We start from the raw sequence: 24,639 nt of genomic DNA on the forward strand, positions 1-24,639 counted from the left end.
GTAGAGATCATATTTTGAATGATTGTTTTTTATGATTTGATCAACTATCAATGTTCTTCAGTTGCGAAGTCAATATTGAACATTGACTTTTGATGGCTTCTCGCCAGCGTTGATGTTTGCATTCAATGAATGGCTGATCAAGATTCTTACAGCAAGGAATTATTTGTAAAGATTTATAAAATCCTAAAATAAACGAAATGTAACTTTCCATTTGAGTCGTTTTGGGGTGGGTTCATTTTTTTTAGCTCCTTAAAATACACTCATTGACATGTTATACAATATTTACAAGTATTCATGAGATGTAATTTCCAAAGATCAAAGTATTTATCAAAGAAATAATGAAAATATGAATAAATATCTGACAGCGAAAATTATCAGGAAAATATTTTATATTTTGTAATCAACTTTTTGCCCAATTTTGAGTTGTGCTGGGATGAAATACAGAAATCTATTGGCTTCTACTAGCTGCAAGTGAAGCATGTATGATCCGATCCCTGTGGGTGCACAGTGAACGAAACATAAAAGAATGACTAAGTTCAGCGTTTGCCCCTCCCTCCATTTAGCCTCAAAATTTCCCAGGGGATGGCAAATCCTGGTGAAAATGCACAAACAGTGTAATTTTAAGCCTTAACATATGTAAATTTGAGTTCTGCACCATGCAAAAAAAAAAAAAAAAAAAATCACTAAGACTATCATTTGCCCTCCCCTCATTTAGCCCCAAAAGTCCCCAAGGCCTTATAATATTTAAATTTGAATTTGGCGCCATGAAAAACAGCTAAATAGACATACACAGAAAATTTTGGACAAATATGGTAAAATGGTCCCAAAAATGGAGTGTTTTTATTAGCTCAAAAAGAGCATTTGGGTCACACCCAAGAGTTATCGCAAAGTATAGACAAACAAAATTATATAGAAATCAGTTAGTTACAACTTTTCAGAAAGTTTTATAAAAATCCAAGGCATCAATTTGTTTTTAATAAGCACAAAAGTGCCAATTTTAGTCATTTTAACCCGAAAGGCACCACTAGGGGGGGGGGGCAACCGGAGTTTTCTCAGAAAATCCGTTCTGTTATTTTTTTTACTAATATCATGTTTAATGTTTGTGTAAAATTTTAAAAATTTCAAGCTGTAGTTATTGAGAAACGTACAGACAAACGAACGGACGAACGGACAAGGGCGAATTTACAGGTTCATCCTCCTTTTTGTGGGGATCAATAAGGTAAAAGAAAATCAGTAATAATAACTTTCATTTTCTTTTATTTCATGCCTTACCCGTGCCAATATACTTTGTTTATTAGTAACCCAGAATGTGAAAAAGATAAATAAGACTTTACTCATGAAAATGTTTTTTTTTATTTTGTTTTTTATTTAATAAAGGAAATGTAATCGTGTATTTACTTACAAAATAAATTCTTTGTTGAAATTTATTGAGATTGTTTTTATTTTTTTGTTTAAATAAATTTTTAAAAATATTTTTCTTATATTTTTTTTTTAATATTTAAAAAATTTTTTTTTAATATTTTTTAATAAATATTTTTTTGTGTTTTAAATGCTCTTTGAGCAGCTCTTATTTTAATCAATAAACTACAGGTCAGTTCTGATTGTTCAATAACTCCATATTGTACAGCAGTTAATATTTCCATCTATCTTGATCAATTACTTACTCCAAACACACAGTTAATAAAGAGAGCAGAAATCGTTAACTTTTGTAAAGCATCCACAGCAAGAATTCGTCCTTACACCACAACATATAAATGCTGGAGTCCCTCAGGGGTCAATCCTGGGCGCAACTCTCTTCCTGATCTACATCAATGACCTCCCTAAACACATACTTAAATCATTCGTTGACATCTATGCTGATGACACGACCATCTACGGCAACACATCAAAGGCTGTAAATGACAAAGTTCTCTCTGATTCTCTCTCCTCTGATCTTGAGCGAGCGCCGCGTGGTTCAGTGGGGGAAGATGTGGCTGGTTACCTTTAATGCATCAAAAACCAAACTCCTATCCGTACATCATCAACGCTCTGATCCCCAGCTGGCATCAATTGTGATGGATGGCTCTCGTCTGGGTGAGGCCCCGTGTTTTGACAAGCTTCTGGGTTTGACCTTTACTCTTGATCTGAAATGGAACACGTACATCAAGTCTGTTGCCAAGGTCGCTGGAAAGATGGTGGGATCCTTCTACCGCTCCAGAAGATATCTCACTACTGATGCAATTCTCTATCTATATAAAAGCCAAGTACGTCCAAGGATGGAATACTGTTGCCATATCTGGGCAGGAGCTGCCAAAAACAGCCTATGCTGCCTTGACAGAGTACAAAATAGACTTCGTGGCTTAGTGGGGGATGCCCTTTTCTCTACCCTGCAACCTCTCTCCCACAGAAGAGACGTTGCGAGCCTGTCCTTGTTTTATCGTTATTTCCATGGCAGGTGCTCGTCTGAACTCCAATCTCTGGTCCCCCCTCGCCAATCTTTCACAAAAAACACCCGTCTAGCTGAATCCACTGTGAAAAATTTCCCCCACTCTATATCTGTGCCTAAATCAAAACGCGGATTCCATGAACAAAGCTTCTTTCTTAGAACTGCACGCCTGTGGAACTCTGTTCCGTCTGCCTGCTTCCCTCCGGACTACAACTTGGATGTCTTCAAGTCCAATGTTAACAAATTCCTAATGAACCGCCCCCTTAATTAAACACTTCATCAAATCTCCACACTAACGTAATGTACTTGCAATAACCCTTATCCCTGAGTGGCTTCCGGGCCTTGATAAGTGGTGATCACTGTGTAAAAAAAAAAAAAAAAAAAAAAAAAACAACAGAAGAGAACGTTTCTTCCTTTCTTCGTGTGTTTAGCATCAGGCACAATTTTCATGACCAGAATTTACTTCCAAGGATAGATATTTACGGCTTGTTGCCTGAGGCGCCCCTATCGAGGAATGCTGATGGGGATTCCCAGACAATTTTTGCTAAGCCAAAGTGCCTTACCTTTAGGGGCGCTAGCTGAGCATCCCCATTTTCTGACCTTGTGTCACATCTTGCTGGGGTGAGCAGCAAGTAAATATCTTCTTTCCAAGGGTTTCCTGTTCATGGAACACATTATCACAGTGCAAGGTCGTCTTCAAATTCAATGTCGACAAATATTTTTCGAAAACCGTTTTCATATGTAAACAAATTCTGTTAATTTCATTTATTCTTTTTGGATCTCTCAAAACATTCTTCATCAATCTACTGAAAATCCATCTGCTCAACCTTATCCTCGGGTGGCTTTTGGCCATCTTATGTGGTGACTCATTAGTAAAAGCAAATAAATGAATAAAAATAAAATAAAGCATTAATAACTCAAAAATTTTGAGGATGATGACTAATATTTAGTTTGAGCCTTTCTTTAACAGAATTCAAAAAATATTTTTTTCTTTTGTTTTTGTTTTTTTCTCTGTTTCAGTTGCCAGAAATGCAGATTATGTTGAGCCACGTGATTCAAATAATGGAAACCAAACCCAGAGCAGATACATGGAACCCGTACAACAGAGGTTCTATTTCCCTGAAGATAAGGTTATTAGTTCAAGGAGATTTAACAGACCAAATATTGCTCATGTTCCTGATTGTACCCAATGGGTTGATGCCAGTCCATCTACGGTGGACAGCGGCATTGCTGACATGCACTGAGTGTTCTTGACAACGAGAGGCAACCATGACTGACTTTTATAAATAGCAGAATCACCTTAGATATTCATTTTTCAGACATAAATCTTTAGAACGGTCTGCATCAAGTACGTTATTGAAACTTTTCTATGAAATTATTGGCCACATGTCCTTTGGCCTTTCTACAATTCTCAATAATAATAATAATATAAGGCTTTCAATAAGTTGATCAAATAATGTTTAACGGAAAAAGATAACAAGCGATTCTCTTTCGATTATTTTGGAAATCTGTATTTAAAAACACACACACACACACACACACACACACACACACACACACACACACCAACGTCATGTGATGTAATATTTGTCTTGCTCTCGTTTGACTTACCCGCAAAAGGCTCAGTAATCAGAACCTTCATAAATCATTTACTCACCATTCCGTTGCTTCCTGCATCCATCACCAATGTTCTACAAGACCGGAATTCTTTCTCAAACAGTTAAGGTGAGTTTTATCTTACTTTAAATATGCAGAGCAATGAAATGTTTTGTTTTCAATGTTGTTTTGTGTCTACAATCACTTTAACTTCTAATTAATTAATTTCTGTTTCTATTATAATTTAATACACAAGTTTAAGCTTGAAATGATCTTGCGAAATGTAGTTAAACATATGCAAACTGATGAAAAAAAAAAAAAGCACCTTCAATATTTATTATAACACTAGTGAGGGCGCCCAGTCTTGCCAGGTCGTAAAAATACGCTTAAATATTTTAATTTATGTAGATTCTGTATTTATTATTACAGTGCCGATTCTCTATTGAATATTATATTGTACCTAATATAGAGAAGTGATTTCAAAATTAAAAAAAAATAACTTAGATGCCATCAGCTAGTTTTTGTTGTCTAAAATTAAAATTAAAAAATGTTTACATGGTTTCAAATTATAAAATGTTCTGTTTATATTGTTTATAATATAAACAGAATTCTGTATATATTGTTTATTATTTAAAGAAAACGCTCTGTTTATAGTGTTTCATTTTTTTCAATACCGTTTACATGTTTGCATGGTAACGTACAGATAACTACAGGAATTTAGTTCGTTTTAAGTGATAGAATGTTCGAGAGTATTTTGCCACCTAAACTCCAGTTTTGCCAACATAAATACCTTACTCTGCCTGCTAGATTAGTACATACATTAGCACTGACCGACCGACACTGCAACAACCAAATTTTGTTATTTGTTCATAGTATTTGCGTGTAGGAATCCTGACAGCAATTATCAAAGTTACATTTTGGGTAAATTTTTTGACAACCACATCCTCACTCACAAAATGGGGTGTCTATTCCGAAAGCTGTTCTTAACATGATGAGGTTGGTGGTTAGGCTACAACAACAACAATAGCCGTACTTTAATTTTTATACGGGGGAGGGAGGCATGCTACCACCAGGCAACGCCCCTTAACGGGTCCTGCTAGTTTAAAATAATAAGCATTTCATTCATAATTTTGTTGTAAACCAGAAATACATAAATAGACATTGACATTTTGGGAATTTCGATACAAATTTATCTTATATGCGATTGTAAAAAAGTAAATAAAGAAGAAATCAATTTGCCTTTTCACTTGCAGTTTAGAAATAGATCGCAACTTGTTGAAAATCAAATCAGTTCTTTTAAAGAAAGAGCACTTGAACACAGATGCTAAATATTTAATCAGGGAATCAAATGATATTGCAAAACAGAACTATTTATTATATTACAATCAAAATAATAATTAAATTAAGAAAAATAACAATAACAAATAATAGTTAATTAATAAAGCGTCATTTTTCAAAACCAATATGCAAATTAATTAACCTTGTGACTGATATCACATATATATTTACAAAAGATTGTGTGTCGTGAAGTTGAATTAACATAATATAGTCCGTTTTCACTTTATCATAAGTGCGAGAAATGGACTGAACTTTTGTATTTATTCACTTAGATTTCAATCTATCTATCTATCATATAAAAGGAAATTTGTGTGTGTGTGTGTGTGTGTGTGTGTGTGTGTGTGTGTGTGAGTTTGTTCCCTATGGACTTCAAAACGGCTGGGTCGATTTTTATGAATTTTCACACAAATGTATCAGGTTGACAAGAAAGTTCTTGCAGTTTTAACTTTTCAATTCAGATGAACATATCCTGGTTCAAGGAAAAAAGTATTGAGCGAAATAACTGAGGCGCCACCAAATTGTCGGGCCAAACGCTTCATTGATATCATGAGCTGTCTCGGCAGCTTTTTGGTCTAGCTTGAATTAAAATAAGAAAATTGTGTAATTTTGTCTTTTTTCCATCTTGTATTCAACGTTCTGAAAAGAAGACATAATTGTTTTGAAACGATTGTAATTAAAACGATTAGATGGAGCGAAAAACGATTTTTGAAATGATATATAAAGTAAAGATGTTACAATGAAAACTTATTTGAAAATACATCATTTGAAAACAAAATGTACTTTATGTATCTGGCAGTGTTCTTAGATATGTTTTTTATCGAAATGTCCTCGATAATTATCGGTAATCGATAATTGAAAAAACCCGATGAAAAAATGAACAGACAATTTTAACTAAAGTTAACGCCTTATACAACCTAACATCACAAGTGCATTTGAAAAATTTTATTGCCATACAAGTAGAAAGACCCGGCATATCATATTAACAGTAAGTTCTTTAATATGACAGGGAAGCGTTCGAAATGAACGTTTCTGTTTAGAACACAATTGAACCATGATATTTGACTTTTGTATTTTAAACTTTAATTCAATAATTTTATAAAATCCACAGTAAGTTTTCTACAGTGCGATGTAGACTACAATGTATTGTGGACTGTCACTGCGAGGAGGCATGTGAAGCTTCCTTCCGGTGCACCGCGCTAGGTCCCTGACTAGAGCAGGCAATGAATCGATTTGATTAAAAAAAATGGTCGGTTTCACCGATTTCAATGAGGGTCAAACATTCGTTAATCCTCATTCAATCTCGGGCAACGTCTGGCTCTCTGCTAGTGTCATATATATATGTGTGTGTGTGTGTGTGTGTGTGTGTGTGTGTGTGTGTGTGTGTGTGTGTGTGTGTGATTGATTGATTGGGGAAGGCGAATCAAGTTCGATCTTGTACGTGCAGACTGCATGAAACAAGTTTCATGAGCTTCTTCCGATCTTAACTTATCACTTGTTATCGAAGTAAAAGTTTACCAAACGCGGTGTCATGTACATATAACTCGGTCTTTCTGAGGATGCAGACGAATGACAGAGTTATGGTTTGATGGATTTGTGGTGTTTGCCTTGATAGAATTAGTTCTGACTCTCTGCTATTGAGGCAGGAGTCAACTTTGCGTTGCAACCGCCTTTGGTAGTATATGGAAATGAAGCAAGCTTTGGATGCACGTACACGCATCTCAATTGAGGTTAAGCGAGAAAAAGACAGGCCAAGAAAGACTTGAAATGATTCGGTCAAAGATGATCTGAAGCATCGGCACATCAAAACCAGCATAAATGATCGTTTCAATGGAGAAAGTCACTTTGTGCGATCATGGCCAACGTGCAACCCACATCTGATGTGAAAGAGACATGCAAAACAAAGAATAAAATATATTTATGCATGTATACAATATATATGTATATATATATATATCGCTATATTTCTGTCTGTCTGTCTGTCTGCCTGTCTCTCTCTCTCTCTCTCTCTCTCTCTCTCTCTCTATATATATATATATATATATATATATATATATATATATATATATATAACGTATGTATTTAATGAGTAAATGGTAAAAAATGGTTGCAAAAAATCTAAAGAAAGTTTCTCAATACTGCTGTAGACCAAAATATGTTTTTATTACGATTATTTAACCTGCTTGGTTACACATGTTTCGATTTCCGAGTCGTGTTAACGATTCGGTAATTCCATCAAACTTCACAGAAATAAATATTTATTATAGTTAGAAAAGGAGAGCAATTAGAAAAGGTACCAATTCGAATCAAAAACAGCAGCAGCAGTCAATTGCAATTTCATTGAGAAGTGACAAGGGGCGAAAGGGGGTTAAAATATCAAATCGGACACGGATAGGACTAGAAAGGGGGGGCGGAGAAAAAAGGGAAAGAAAAACGTGAGATGGGTAAATAATTGAGATAGAAATAGAAGAAGAAAAAAGAACACGAGTCGGTAATCGAAATATGTGTAACCAAGCTAAATCAAGATTAAAAACATACACACACACACACACACACACACACACACATATATATATATATATATATATATATATATATATATATATATAGTCTTTGAAGTTTTTAACATTTGAAACTATACAAAAAATTACTTTTTATCATTCGTTAAAAAACCATCCAGTCAGTAAGTCATTTAATCACCTGCAATCACTGCATCAACTCTCTCGAATTTACTATAATACCAAATTTTTATTTTTCAAGGGATCATCAGTTGTTTACCATGAAACACTGTTTCGGGATTTAAAAACAAAACAGTATATCACTTCATGGCTCCCCAGCAGTGTCGATCAAACACCACCACCCTTAATCTTAGGAAGAAGACATGTTACAAACATTTTTTTTATCCCATTTCCTATTCTTAATTGCAATTACTAACCTTTTCATACTATAAAAATGAATTTCTTACCTGTGCGATTCATCAATTTCTACATTTAAAATGGATACATTTTTTTAATTTATCAGTCTTGTATTTATAAGCTTTGGATTAATCCATTTAACTACTTATCACCCCCACTATAATTAGTAGTTTGTATATTTACAGTCTTATTTATTTAAAATTAGATATATAAAGGTTAAAAATATTTTATTTTTATATATATACATTATTTTTTTTTATATATATATATAAATTTATTATATGTAATTATAAATACATTTTATACATTGCTAATATAATTTTGGATTTCCTTTATTAATATAGTCTGGTTTATCTTAAACGATTCAAAAGCATCAGGATAACGAACAAATGCTTTATTTAACTGTTTAAATATTTTATTTTTATCCCCACCTTGTTTTATCATCCTTATTACTAAGCTAGAAACTATAATATAACACTATATATAATAGAACACTATATAAAATACGTTTTGAAGCCATCCAACGTAAAAAAATAAATAAATAAACAATTTAAAAATAATGTTTATCAATATATTTCGGCGATATATTTTTCAAGATTTGTTTGTATATATATATATATATATATATATATATATATATATATATATATATATATATATATATATTCTTACGACTCATGATGGTATTTTAGGCGGGACACATCCGTTTGTTCAACGGTTTATATATATATATATATATATATATATGTTTGTGTGTGTGTGTGTGTGTGTGTGTGTGTGTGTATATATATAGGTGTATGTATGTAGTATTCTCATCTTGAGTGTGATTTTCACAACGTTTCGGTCGATGTAACTTTCTTCGGGAATGTTTCTATCGAACTCGGGAATTTGGACGGGATTTCAAGTGCAAATATTTATTTACTTCACGGGGGTAGCGTGCTCTTGTTCCGTCAGCCGTGACAGGATAGAGATTCTAAGTAATTCGCAATTGTATTTTTTCGGTTGCCCACACTGAGGATTGAACCTTCAACCTCCAGGAGAATATCACTTTTTACAATTGATTTTTCCTACTCTAACCACTGCGCCACCTGAAGAAGGTCGGAGGTTACATTGAATGAAACGTTGCGAAAATCACACTCAAGATGAGAACAGTAGTGCGATGAATCCAAATATATGAATAACCAATCCTCATCTCAAAAATTCAGAAACGTCATTAATTGTTAAAAAATACTCTCATCATACCCAAAACTGGTTCCAGTTTAAGAAAATATAGTCTTTCACAGTTCTACGCCTACGTTTCAGAGAAAATGCAGGAATTTGCCAAGCAATCATCATAAAAATCATCTTATTTTTAGTGACAATTTTTATGTCTAGCAACTTCATGATCGAATATTTTAGCACTTATTACTTACTTAATTATAGGCAAACATTACATAAAAGCGTTTTAGAAACATACTAGCATGGGTGCCCGGCGTTGCCTGGGTATTTAGACGTGTGTGTTGAGCAAAAAAAAAAAGTGCTAGTAGGAAGGCAGGCTCGAACCCGTATCACGAAGGAGGAAAAGAACGGGGAAAAAAACCCTGACGTCTTTGCTGTTACAACTACCGCCAAACCAGAAGTGGTGTTGGTTTAAATTAAGGCTAGACAATCGAAAAAAGGGGATGACTTTCGAAAATATCGGTGAAAAAAGCGACCCCTCCCTGTTGAAAAGTGCCCAGTTGAGGGTGAAGAAATTAATGTTTTTTAGCCAATTTTTCGGTATTTGTCGTCTGAAGGGTCGAACTTCAAAACGATATTGATCTTGTGAAAATCTGTCGCCTCTGTCGAAAGTTTTAGGCAGACATGCAAACATACATACATAGATTTATATATTTGTAGCTCAAATTTTCGATCCAAACCGATTAAAAAGCTTGCCCTATCTCTGAATACCCTTTATGTAAAATTTCAAATGTTTACACCAGAAATTGTCCGAGTAATTTGGTAGAGACCACAGAGGTCAGATTTTTTTTTTAAATTTTGACTCCTTTTAGGACCCTTTGAGTAATTTCGTAGAAATCGCAAAGGTCAAATTTTTTTAAAACTTTGACCCCTATTATGACCCCTTAAAATTTATTGTTTTGGGCTCAAATCAAGTTAAGTTAGATCCATGTCCAAGGAACCTATATCTAAAATTTCAAGTGTTTATACCCAAAATTGGCGGAGGAGTTTGGTAGAGTTCTCAAAGGCCAAATCGTTGAACTTTGACCTCTTAACAGCGAAATTTCTGGGCGAAAACTGATTACAAATATTTTCCCAAATCTCAATACTCTGTATATCAAATTTCGAGTCTGTAGACTGAAAATTGACGGATGTATTGTGTAGGGAAATGTATATAGACGGACAGACAGACACTTTCACTTTTATAGATATATAGATATTGTACAGGAAAAATAGCACCTACATTTATTACTTTGTAATTATATATCCAAAATTTTCCCTGGATATTTTTCACAAGGAGTCATCGCTTATCAAGGCCCGAAGGTCACTCGAGGATAAGTGTTAGTAAGTGTTAAATGGTCAGTGAGACAACACCGTAATGATATGTAATAGTGCAAATTGGGTAGAATTTGATTATTTAAGGAGACGGCTCAACAAGCACTTGTTTGCATTGAACTTGAAAACGACCATGTTGTAGTCAGCCGGAAAGCAGTCCCCACAGTATAGAGTTTGACAGGCAGGCAGTTCTAGGATACAAACTTTGTTCATGGCATTTGTGTTTAGTTTTAAGCACAGATACAGAGTAGGGGAAATTTTTGATAATGGTTGTAGGTAGACGAATGTTTGCTGTAAACGTTTTGAAGGGGGACCATAGACTGAAGCTCAGTCGAGCACCTGCCATGAAAGTCATTATAGAGCAGAGATAGACTCCAGCATCTCTTCTATGAGAAAGAAGTTGTAAGGAGAGGAAAAAATTTCAAAGCCATTTTTTGTCTACTGCATCTGGGAAAACTGGAATGATTGGATTCATAGTTAGAAATATTATTTTAAGGAAGTCAAGCGTTTCTTCTGTAAAGATATAAATATTGAATAAGATCTCGTAAAGAATATCGCACTCATGCCTGGAGCCAATATCTAGAAACGAACATAGAGAAAAAAAGGCATGGGGGGGACAATCAGAGGGAGGCGTTGCGAGAGAGAGAGAGAGAGAGAGAGAGAGAGAGAGAGAGAGAGAGAGAGAGAGAGAGAGGATTTGAAAGAAAAATGTAGCACACACTCTTTTTTTAACTCTTCTATTTTATTATTTATGCTTCCGGGCAACACCGGGTAGCCCTGCTAAATATGTAGATGTTAAAAATTACTTTGACTTTTCAGTGTGTTGAACCATTTCTTTCGATCAATATCCTCTCGAAGCAGCTTTTTTGTTTCTTGCCTTTTATTATGTTTTTCTCTTCACTTTCTAATACAATGCATGCCAATGAAATATTTCTATATATTTTATTTAAGCATGTTATAGATCATTCATGGCATCTTTTAGGGTGTAAGGCATTCAAGATTTGGTGGGAATAATACCCTGCATATGTTGATTATTGCCAGAAGATATGTTTATCAAAAAGATAACCCTATGGAATCATGAAAACCTCCTCACCATACACGCACGCACGCAGAGTGATGGGACGATTCCAATATTTTTTTCCCGATTCCGATACAGTTACTGATTTTATACTAAATTCCAGATTCTGATACAATTTCCGATTTCGTATAAGCCTCTAAATATTTTACTATAAAATTGTTATCTTTCCTGATTACCATAAAAACATGTGTATATATTTTCTCAAATGTAAAAATACATTTGTGGTGAAATGATCTATCGATTTTAGTTTTACTGGTTGTTTAAAAATCAATAAATATTTATTATTTTATCATTACTACCAGCAGTGGAAGATTTTGCTTTAAATATAATCAAATACAAAAATAGAATTAAAAGAATCGTTTTGGTCATCAGAAAATAGGCATACATTTTTACGATTCCAATACCTCCAAAAGTTCCGATTTTCCAGTTCCTAAATATTTAACTATTAAGTTATTTTTTCCCGATTACCGTGAAAACACGCGTTAAATGTGCAGATAATTTCTCAAATGTAAAAACACGCTTGTTTGGATTTTAGTTTTACTGATAGTTTGAAATCAATAAATATTTATTATTTTATCATTACTACTAGCAGTAGAAGATTTTGCTTTAAACAAAATCAAATAACAAAAACAATTTAAAGAATCGTTTTTGACATCAGAAAATAGACACAAATTTTTCCGTTTCCGATACTGATACCAATGAATCATCCCAACACTACACAGGCACATGTACACCCACATACGCGCGTGCCAGCACAAAAGCGCGCGCGCGCACACACACACACACACACACACACACACACACACCACACCACACCACATCACACCACACCACACCATACCACACACACACTAAAATATTTTTACCTCTGATTTTAATGATATCTAAATTCTTATTAAACTTTGCTCATTCTTAAGATTTAAATATATTTTGTTAACTTAAGACAACCTAATGGAGGGAAGGGGGAACTCATTACCACAAAATGAAACACTTATGTAAAACCCAAAATTCAATCAAGTAATTTTCTCATAGGAATATTTAATGCGTATTTTAAGTTCTGAACTCTTGTATATTGAAGGATAAAAGGGTGTCCCAGACTAATCACTCATTTTTGGTTAGTATTCCAACTTCTATAAAAAAATATATATATAGTAATAAACTTGTTCTGTAACATATTTCTCCTAAATCAATTTATTCATTTCGTTTATTTGTTTTACTTACATTTTAGTAAAATCGATCAAAGATTCATTAAAAATCCTTGTGTAATATTAACACAGTCAATATCAATTAATCACGGAAAGACAAAAAATATACATAACTTGACTCTCAGTAACCAAAAACATATGAAACCAATTTCACAAGAGGTGGACTTGTACAATCACGACTGCACTTTGAGAGCATGGTCGGGAAGCATTTTGGAATTCAATACATATAAAACAGTAAATAACGAGAAAGGGAGATAATGGGAATATGATTGGATGCGCTCCCAAATTTCGATGTCTCAGAGCCGTCACCCTGCCACCTTCCCTCTGCATCTCACTGATTACTTTACGATTTTGTAAATAAAAGACTTTTTAACATTGGCCAAAGTGTACCTCCGACTGTCTATACACCTACATTCTTTTCTTATCAAATTAAATGGTAAGTTTTGTTCTGAAACTGAAACTATATCAATATGCATATAAGATATTCGTCTCAATTATTTTCTGTAACAGACAAACGGCCTTGAAATATAAGACGTTCTTATATTCTGCTTAATAATGTGTGTGTAAAGAAATTAAATTAATTCATAACACACGTGGGGGATGTTAAAAATCACATTTTATTGGTCGTCAATATCACACATATCAGAAAGTAGAAAGTTTTTTTTTTAAATTGTTGAAAAAGTCTCAGGGAGATAACTAGAATATCAGGCTTTGAACTGTACTTCTACTCAAACCCGATAAGCAGCAAAATCTCAACCTCTACACAGAATCCAGATTCCCCTACATCCAGATTCCAGAAAGCCTTCTGCTCTAATAGTTTCTTTCCTCGGACTGCTAGACTTTGAGATTCCCTTCCGGGTTCCTACTTCCCTGACTGTACTAACATGCAGAAGTTTAAGAAGTTTAAGTGTAATGTAAACAATCATCTCGTTGCTCAACTCCCTACATGGTATCTCTGCAAATTATGTCCCTGATAGTAGTGGTATTGCGTCTTGTTTGGGTCGACAATGCAATAAAAAAGAAGGTAAAATAAAATAACTGTGGTTGTTTGTTTTGTTTTTGTTTGTTTTTTTTCAACCCTTGACTGCTAGTATTGTTAAGGTGATTTCAAGCATGAGATAACTTACAAAACCTCTTGTAATAATAATAAAAAAAAACATAATTAACACTTGACCTTTGGGAGATGTTATTCAATTTTAGCATGAAAATCTGGTAAAGTCTCAAGAGACCTTCCTCTCAGGCAATAACTCTGAAAGGGAGAAAATTAGTTTATTACCTGTCACTTGAGATGCTATCACTTGTGAGAGAATACAGAAAAGACTTCTACGCTATATTTGAAATCTTGTTCTCAATCTCTTTTCAGACACTGGAAATATTCCTTCTGCCTGCACTAAACCCAACTTTGTATCACATTTTCTCTCATAGTGAAACTGACAAATATCTATAAATAATATTAGTTATTTAGTTTTAGAAAGAGTCTTTTGGTGATTTTAAAATTTAAGCAGATGATTCGGTTTTGTGGATGTAGTTCAATTGTCTTCAGCAATTTAAAACATGTATTTATACGACACAATGATGTTGATGCACCGGTTCTCGCCAGATCACCAAAGTTAAGCAACATTGAGCCTGGCCAGTACTAGATGGGTGACCATTTGAGAAAGTGAGGTGCTGTATATGCCGCGAGGTAAAATACCAGGTTGAGAAACTGGCACAGTCTATCCATTTCTCGAGGGTAGATGGGACTCTCTTAAGCCGTGGTAGGCACCCTGTCTAGTGATAGTCCTGGCGAAGCATCAAGTCTTCAGCTACCGACAAGATTTGAATTGCACTACAAAACTCGTATAGTGAGTTCAATCTTGGCAATGGCCGCGCTGGATGGATGGATTTCCACAGTCTTTGGAAGATGTAATTCAATTTTAGAATGAAAATCTGGTCAAATCTCAATATTGAGAAGTTCAAGTGTAACGTAAACAAGCATCTTGCTACTCAACTCCCTATATAGTATCCCTACAAATTTCCCCAGATAGTACTATATTTAGCCCAATTACATTTTAACCAACGAGAAAACTTTCAAATATATTTAACAAGACAAAATATATAATCCACATTTCATACACTTACAACTACCAGTATACGTCGCTATTCAAAAATACTAATTTCTCCCCCATATCAGTCCGCCTATTGTCATTGGCTGTAACGATGACATTCTGTTATTCTGGATTATACACAAACATATAAAAAAAAATGGACACTGCAGCCCTAATTCACTATGGCAGTTCAATCGCCAAACATTGTTATACGTCATTTATTCCATTTAAACTTACACATGCCATCACGCTATAAATCATTTTAAAGATACACATGCCCTCTCCCATGACTTACATTACCGTTTCTGATTTAAAAGGTTACATTTATGTTGGGGGGGGGGGACATTTTATTTGTTTTTTTTTGTTTTTTTGTATCAAATAGAAACGAAAAACCTTCATTTGTTTTTGGTGTGTTTACTTTTTTGCGGGGGCAGGGCGGTATTTTATAGATTGTTACATTTAAATAATTACGTCGCAGATTTCTGTACATCATATCAGGTTTTACCGTCCTTTCTTGTATTTTTTTTTGTTTTTTTGTTTTTTTGTTTGAGGAATGGGAAAGGTGGGTTTCAATATTTAGAAATGTACGCTAACGTGTTTTTCTTTTTTCCATTTTTAAAAACAGCGAATTCAACAAGAGTCGCAAAAAATCGTTCCTTCGCCAACCACATGTTCTTTCTGGATTTGGTTTAAATAGTAAAAAAAAAAAAAAAAAAACATGACGTTACTTCGATTTTGTCAGTATGGGTCGGTGGATAAAGAAGCAAAGTTGAAATATAGGAGTTTCAGGTTCGCGCCAATGAAACATAATTTTCTTTTGTGTGTGTGTGTGTGGTGGAGAAAGTTTTAAGATTGAAAAAGGTTTATTTATGTGCTTTTTTAATTCTACATTTTCCTATTTTTTTTATCTTATGTGTTTTTTTGGATTTATTTTTATTTTTTATTTTATTTTTATTTTTTGGGGATTATGGCGATAAGTGAAATTATTGCAGTAATTAATAAAAACAATATTCAAAGATAAATACACGGAAGAAGTTTCGTTTCATTTCATTAGGATAGGATTACATGTTTAAGTTCTTAAATAAAATTTCTGCTTCTTAATAAAACTTTGAGACCAACTATTTTGAAGCGCGGAGGCCGGTAATTAACCAGTCAACATTACCACAGCTTCAACAACTAAATGGATATTTTCTTCATGTTTTTCCCTCCCTCTCTCCACCCGGCACGCCTACTGCGTTAATTTTTCCCCCTTTTTCCCATCGCAGCTATTTATTTATTTATTACGGCTGGGGGTTGATCAATACTCTCTCCACTCGTTCTTGACATTCCGATAGCCGTTCTTAAGATGAGGAGTTGGGGGTGTCTATTTCGAAAGCCGTTCGTAACATGAGGAGGTTAGGGGTTGGGCAGCAACAACAACAACAACAACAACAAACGTACTTGAACTTTTTTGAGGGGAGGGACACGCTTCCACCGAGAAACGCCGGTTAGCAGGTACTGCTAGATATTAATAATATTAACTTATTAACAGTACCCGCTCACTGATTGGTTGATGGTAAAACGTAAAAAAAAAACCATATCAGTTATCATCTAATCATCAAAGTTAAGAATGTCCCAACCTTGTCAGTAATAAACTATATATGAGTGCTTGCATGAATATCAGGTGATGTAAGCTTGAATGCAGAGCAATGATTACAGCATGACTTGAGCTTAGCATACTGTGATCAAGTTTCATTGAAAAGATATGAATCCATCTTACTCTCCAATACCTATGGATGAACTCGTAAAGTAGACTAGACTCATGGTGTTACATATCATTCATCTTTTTTTATCTGAAGAAAAATAAGTCATTATAATCTCATCGGAAATGAATATGCAAGAATGGTTTGAATAGTATTACAGACAGATCGCTTCCAGTATCAGTTATGGGTGAATGGTTGAATTGATTCATGTGAAGTTGTAGATTGTTTTGTTTTTAGTTGGAGTTGATTGTACACGATAAATTCATTTCCTGCTTTTAAATCTGTGGTAATTTTATTTATCGCTCTTTCCCCCTTTTTAATCCCCCACCCCCTCACCTTCTACCATCAACTTAGTACGGCTACTTGTCTAAATGGAATGCCAGGTATTGAAAAGTATAGTTAGGATTACGGGCCCCTTTAATTCACTTCATCACGCAATAAGCCCTTTCAGAGGCTATCCATTGTATTTCAAATCAAAAACAAAAGAAAGCTTGCACATATTATAATATTAGTATACTAGCAGGACCCGTGTACCGGTGTTGCCTGTTGGAAGTATGTCTCCCACCCTATTTGTCAAAAAAAAAAAGAATTAAGTACGGTTGGTAGTTGGATGCATTGCTCGCCCATTATAATGTCGGGCACTGGCACCCGTTGCCAAAATGAATGTACCGTGGCAATGTGCGGACGCATTTCATATATATTTATATATTGAAGTGTATACCTTCTCACTAATAGCGTATTTGTTAATATGACTTTTTTGCGAAAAAAAAAACGAAAATTTAAGAAAAGAAATCTGTTGAGGAGGCCGAGATTACTGTATAATATCTGTTCTGATACTGCATCTGACTTTTTCTGACCTCGATCAGTGTAGGAGAAATCCTTCTGGACTGAGGCAATTTATATTTTTGTTCTTATCCAGCGTGCAATGCACCTAAATGGAAGCTAACACTTGTGTAGTAGGCACGTTTCAAACTGTAATTTGTAATATGTTTCGTCGCAGTCGGTGGCGGCGTGATAAAATAATGAAAAAATACTGTTTCGTATTTTGTTAATTGTTTAATGTTTTAAGCATGTTTTCAATCTCGTATAATAATTCAAAGAAAACGCAACTAATCGAGAGTTAACCTTTTCAATTGAGTCACGTGTTAAAGTGTAAGTCAGATTATGTTTTCAAGTCGTTGTCGTGCTAAAATATTAAAAAGAATACACTTTCGTAGTTTGTGAATTGTATATATTTTTTGTTGTGTTTTGTATGTGTGTGTTTGTGTTTGGGGGAGGTGATAAGTCCTAATGGTCATGTTGACCGAGTACTTAGGTAATACTTGTTGGTGTAATGAGCCAGAAAAAAAAAAGTGGAAAAATGTTTTATGTAAAAAAAGAAGTGCTTCCATAAAAAAATTAAAAGTAGCAAGTAACCGTTCTGGATTAGTTTTGCGTTGCAATGCATCCTAATGCTTTTATTGGGTTCGAAAAACAATAACCGTTATTGTATTTTTGAATGGAAACATGGAACCGTTCTCTATGGAAATGTAATGAGTTCGTTTATTTTTAAATCACCGAATTTTGTAATATGTTTTTTTTTTTTTTGTAAAAAAAAAACGGAATTTTAAGAAAAGAAATATGTTAAGGAGGTCGAGATCACAGTGTAGTATCTGGTCTAATATTGCATCTTACTTTTTTTGACCGCGATCAGTGGAAAAGAAATCTTTCTAGACTGAATCAATTTGTATTTTTGTGCCCTTCCAGAGTGCAAACGTACCTTTTCACTTTAGTCATGTGTTAAAGTGTAAGTTAATGTGCTGAAGTCGTCGTCATCGTCGTTGTGCTGCAATTAAAGAAAAATGCATTTATGTATTTTGTGAAGTGTAAAGCTTTTTGTGCTGTATTTATTATTCTTTTGTGATGATAAATCCTGATATTCTTGTTGACCGAGTACTTAGGTAATACTTGCTGGTATAAAAAGCCAACAGAAATAAGATGAAAAATGTCAGAGAAAAAAATGGAGTGCATCCCAAAAAAGAACAAGTAACAAATAGCCGTCCTGGATTAGTTTTGCAGTGCAGTGTATTTTAATGATTTTATTGGGATCGAACAACAATAATCGTTAATGTGATTTTTTAAACAGAGACATGGAACCCTTCCGTAATTCGTTCGTAAAGCACCGAACTGTAAGATGATAACTGATGCTAAGTATGTGATTTATGTCCGTTGGTGGGTTATCGTTTTCTTGTTGGCGATTCTTAAGTAATTCAATCTATGCAATGCAAATCTGTTATAATATTTATTTTTCAACTTTATTAATATGCAGATTGAACTCGGCTAAAAAAGTTACACCAAGGTCAGCAATTTACCTCAAAATGAGATCGTTTATTATTATTTTTTTTTTAATTCTTTAATAATAAATAATTTAGAGGAACTTACATTATCTTGTCTAACTTTTCCTAACATTAATTACATAATGACGGCTGTATTTTTTAATATTTATCTTTTCAGAAAATTCTTTCATGTACTTTTATCAGAAAAAATATTTGTCCAACAATCAGTAGTGGAGCAGATGAAACAAATAATAATAAACAAAGGATATTTATTCTCTGATCAAGCAGCCCTCTACAGACAAATTTATATTTAGTTGACCTTTGACAACTACGCATTTTCGTTTACTAGCCAAATAAAAAGGTTATTAGGCAAACCCAGGTGGTTTTTGGAATATGACATCTTTGTTCCATGACAAGATTCTACGGACAAATTTATCTTTAGTTGACCTCTGACAACTAAATATTTTCATTTACTAGCCAAATAGAAAAGTTACTAGCAAAACCCACGTGATTTTTGGAATATGACATTTTCATTCCGTGACAAGCACGTACATCATAAAGATTTTTCTCTATTTTCTTTTTAAATAGGTATAATTCTAAATATACATGGAATTTTATGTTGAAACTTGAAAATATAAACATTCGAATTTTTTCAGATGTTTTTTAAACAGTCGGCGTTAAAAAAAAGTACATTATTAAAGGTTTTATTGTTTAAGTAATTTGAATTTGCTCGTTTTATTCAAAAAGAAAATAAAGGTTGAAAAGATATTTTTCACTCGGTAATGAGCTTTGATTGTCGGTGAAAGAAATACAATCGCTAAAAGATAAGCGTTTTATTATTTTTAGTCGCCACTTGGAAAAATCACTCGCAAATGTGACTGTTTCACTTTTTTTTTTTTTTTATTACATTTTCACCCCAAACAAGGCAAATTGCCACTTTGGTGTAGGGGGCTACTATCAGGGGCAACAACTACTGGGGTACTATGTAGGTATTTGGGCAGCAAGGTGTCGGTTCACGTTACACTTGAACTTCTGCACGTCAGTACTGTTGGGGAAGCAGGGACCTGGAATGGAATTCCAGAGTCTTGCGGTTCTGGGGAAGAAACTATTGGAGTAAAAAGATCTTTTACATCTAGGGATCTCTATAGTGTGGGGGTGGGATTTAGTAGCCTGTCAGGTTTGTCGAGGGTGCTCGCGTCGTGGGGGCACAAGTGATTGCAGTTCGTCAGAGCATTCACCACTAAAATACTTGTAGAAAAGGCAGAGGGATGCAACATTTCGTCGATGGGACAGAGGCTGAAGCTTAGATGCCAGTTCAGGGCCTATCAGGTTTGCGACTCTCTCTTGAACCTTGTCAAGGAGCGAGAGACTAGTAGCAGATGCACCAGCCCAGATGTGGCAGCAGTACTCCATACATGGGCGAATGGTGGCCTTATAGAGGTACAGGATACTTTCGGGTGTTAGTAGTTTTCTAGCACGGTAGAGAGAGCCTACCTTTCTTGCAGCGGCCCTGGCAATGCCTTCAATGTAATTGTTCCAACTCATGTTTCCTGTGAACGTTAGGCCAAGGAGTTTGAAAGATGGACTCTCAGATAAAGAGTCGTTGGCCATTGCTCTGGGTGGTAGAGAGGGTTTCTTGTAATTATTGAATGAAACTAGTTTAGTCTTGGCAGCATTGAACGCGACCAACCACTTTTGTCCCCATTCCACTACAGATTGGAGGTCTTCCTCTAGTGTTTCTGCCATTTCTTTAGAAATGTGTTCATTCGTCTTCCTGTCGTGTCTGCCATAGAGTGTAGTGTCATCAGCATATATACCCATCTCAGAGGCAATGTTGTCGGGGGGGTCATTGCAACGTAAAGCCCTGTGAAGGTCTATAAAATAAACTTTTTTTTTCAGAAAATAGATACAAAAATATGCAAAGATCTATTTCAAACCGGGCCTCCATGTAAGATGAAAGAAACACTCAGTATACAGTAACCGCCCCCCCCCCCACGTACTGAAGTGGCACTCACCCTTGGCAGGTTGAACTGACTTCCTCAAGAGGATGAAGTTTCATGGAGATATTAAATTCACAAACAATGCCCAGTCATTTGTATATCCCGTCAAGGGAGATGACGACGTTAGATTTTGCAGTTTTTTTGTTTGTTTGTTTTTTTTTAGTTTTTTTTTTCTTTCTTTTTTTTTCTTTTTTTTTTTTTTTGCTGGGAGGTGTCGACTGCATGCAGTGTTTTGTATTCTCAAATGGTCACCCATTTGATACTAACCAAGCTAAACGTTGCTTAAGTTTGATGATCTAATGAGAAGCAGTGTGTTAGCATGATTATATACACACAGTATGATAAAATTAAACTGATTAGTGTAAAGCTTGGGGGAGGGGGCGTCTCCACCTTTACTCTTATGTAAGTATTTACTTATAAGAAGTAATTTAACAAATCAATGCTTCAATCGATTCAAAATTATACTTTGTCTTCTTGCCTCCATCAGCAGAGCGCATGTGTGTTCCTATTCTCTGGGGACCAAGTTATGATGTTAGCTGAAACAAAGGCCATTTCGCACCACTCACACTGATTATAATTATTCAATTAATTCAACACAGGATCTTTTAGAAGATTAATTATTTATTCATATTACTGCATTTAGTCATTCATTCAGATGCAAAGTGAAAAGGAGGAGTGAGAGAGAGGGAATGTCAATTACTTATTTTAAGTGGATGCTTAATCATAATTTTGCCAGATCATCTTAAAGCACACCTTCCGTTGTGGCATTCAACGATAGTCCTAGACATTGGTAACCGCCATACTCTCACTTGTATGTTTGATGTTGTTTCTGCCTAATTGTTATCATTTCATTTCTTATGAACTAGCGGGAGTACCTGATGTTGCCCGGGTGTGGAGAGGTGAGTGGGGTTAAAATAACAGTAGAAAGTCCGGATGGAGAGGTGTTTAAAAAAGTGGTAGTACCGGGTTGAGAGAAGGGTAAAAAAAAAAAAAAAATAGTAGTAGCAGGGGGGTACTCGGCGTTGCCCGGGTGTGTGTAGGTGGTGTAATAAGAAACCCCAGGTGGAGAAAGGTGGTAGTAGCGGGGGAGGAGATCAAAACAACAGTTGTCAGCTCCTTGTACAAAACGGCCGAGTTTGGGGTGAAGGAATTAATGTTTTTGGCCAATTTTTCGATATTTGCCGTCCGAGACATCAAGCTTCAAAATCATACCGATATTGTCAGGATCTGTCGTCTCTGTCGAAAGTTTTTGTGAGACATACATAATACATACATACATACATACATTAAAACAGAAAGGTGAGATTTATATTATAGACTAGCGGGGGAGTACCCGGCGTTGCCCGGGTGTTTGTAGGTGTGTGTATGGGGGGGGGGTAATTAATAATCCTGCTTAAATATTATAAAAAAGACGGTGTAAAAAAAAAATCCAAAACCAAAACGGAAAAAAATGACATGAATAAACCTGTGTATGGAGGGGGGGGTAAACTAAAGAATAAGCGAAGTAATAAAAAAAAACCGTTCGGTCGGGAGGAGGGATTGAACCCGGAAGCTTTGACGCGGAGGTGGAAAACAATGCCAACTACTTAACGGTCTCGATTACGAGTGAAAGTAATTGATTAGCGTATTAAGTTAAAGTTTATAAAGCTAAAAGAGGTTTGATTGACAGGACGACGCTAAATGAGGTCATCGCGCGATCGTTATTTTTAGTTTTCACTTCACCCCAGATGATGGTGGGAATGGGGGGAAGCAGAGCAAAAGCCGAGAACCCAACGCTTTTCACTGTATTTATATTAAAATGCAGGACGAATCGGGGACAGAGCGAAATAGCGCGAATCTCATAAAAGTCGACGTAAATAATTCTAGAGACGACCCGCGTTCCCAAATCCTACATATTATGATATAGGACCCATATAAACAGTTGTAAGCGATAGTAACGAACCCAGGAGCGTGTGCTCGAAAAGCCTTTTGAAGACATACACGAAATGGTCACACACATTTTGCCTTTTATATATATAGAAGATGCCCAGCTTATTTCTAGACAGGGTCGACCCTGTAATCTATTTGAAACTGCTGTCTAGAACATATCTTATTTACAAGATCAGATTCGTTTGAACAAATATATCCCTATATATAATAAAAGAGGCGCAGTTTTTTCCTCTCTGGACCGAAATACCGTAGGTTTACAACAATAGATGGCACATACAAATTTATTATGTTTACACTATTAGCCACTACGTTATTTACAGAAAGACATTTTAGACACATTAATTCGTATTATTAAAACATTGGATTTAATCCTAGGAGCGACATCATCATCATCATCATCGTCATAACCTACAGAGGAAATAATTCCAATCCCCCCTATCCACCAAGTACTCCCACCGTCACCCACTTGCACCACGTATTTATACTCACAGGGGATTTAAATTTAGATTCCTTCCTACGTAACTGATCTATTCACTATTTTACATAGCATTTACGCGACGTTTTTCTATACTAAAAATACTAACGTCTCCCTACACTTGCTCCTCACATTCTGAATGGCTGACACGAGCCATTCCCCTATTCATGGATTATTGAAATGAAAATATTCCCTTTAGTTAATGAACACTACGCCAACTTACTGTCCTCTACTACCAATACATTTTGTTTTGTTTTTTGTTTTTCTCTGGGTTTATTTACATTTTTATACTTTCCGTTATATTAAACATTTTTTTTTTAATTTATTGCCTCTGTTGACAATTATTTACTGACTACTTGTTCCTGTTTTTCCCCTTTTCTTTTTGTCTCACCATTCTTAAACTCGCTAAAAATCTATTTTACAAAGTACCTTTTATTATGGGGAAAGTTTCATCTTCTGCAATTTAAAATACGATCTAAGCACCCATCTTTAATTTAGATTTAATCATTACCTTAATGAAAGTGTAGAAAACTTAACAGGTGAAAATTGTAAAAAGCAACTATAGCAATATATATATATATATATATATATATATATATATATATTGCTGTAGGTTGGAGAGCAGCAGCAACAACAACAACAACAACCGTACTATAATATTTTTTCCGCGGGAGGGGGGTCACGCTTTCACCAGGCAACGCCGGTTAGCGGGTACTGCTAGTTTTAACTAATATTATACTATTAGATATAGTAACCAATATTCAATATGTCTTTTTATTGGTTCTAGATACTTTATAATTATAATTATTCATACAGAATTATTTGCTCTTGGATATTTCATAATCACAGTAATTTGCTAATAGAAATTTTTACCAACAATTTTTTCATAACCTTTGAACAGGGGCGCGTTCGAAATGAATGTATCCGTTTAGAGCACAACTGGGCCATGATACTTGACTTTCGAATTTTAAACTTTAATTTAAGTCATTATATTAAAAAATAATT

At 34.8% G+C, this 24,639-nt stretch overlaps 1 protein-coding gene across 1 annotated transcript in view; it reads left to right on the forward strand.

Moving 5' to 3' along the window:
* The first annotated feature begins 3,690 nt into the window (after nucleotides 1–3,690).
* LOC145242526 (protocadherin gamma-B2-like) overlaps nucleotides 3,691–24,639 on the forward strand; it is a 144,769-nt gene continuing 123,820 nt past the window's right edge. Inside the window, exon 1 of the mRNA XM_080105599.1 lies at nucleotides 3,691–4,150. The gene's annotated coding sequence lies outside the window, so the exon portion shown is untranslated. The remainder of the gene's footprint in view (nucleotides 4,151–24,639) is intronic.

The sequence above is a fragment of the Euprymna scolopes genome, chromosome 21 (genome assembly GCF_053919585.1).
Source record: "Euprymna scolopes isolate OS-2025 chromosome 21, ASM5391958v1, whole genome shotgun sequence".
Lineage (NCBI taxonomy): Eukaryota > Metazoa > Mollusca > Cephalopoda > Sepiida > Sepiolidae > Euprymna > Euprymna scolopes.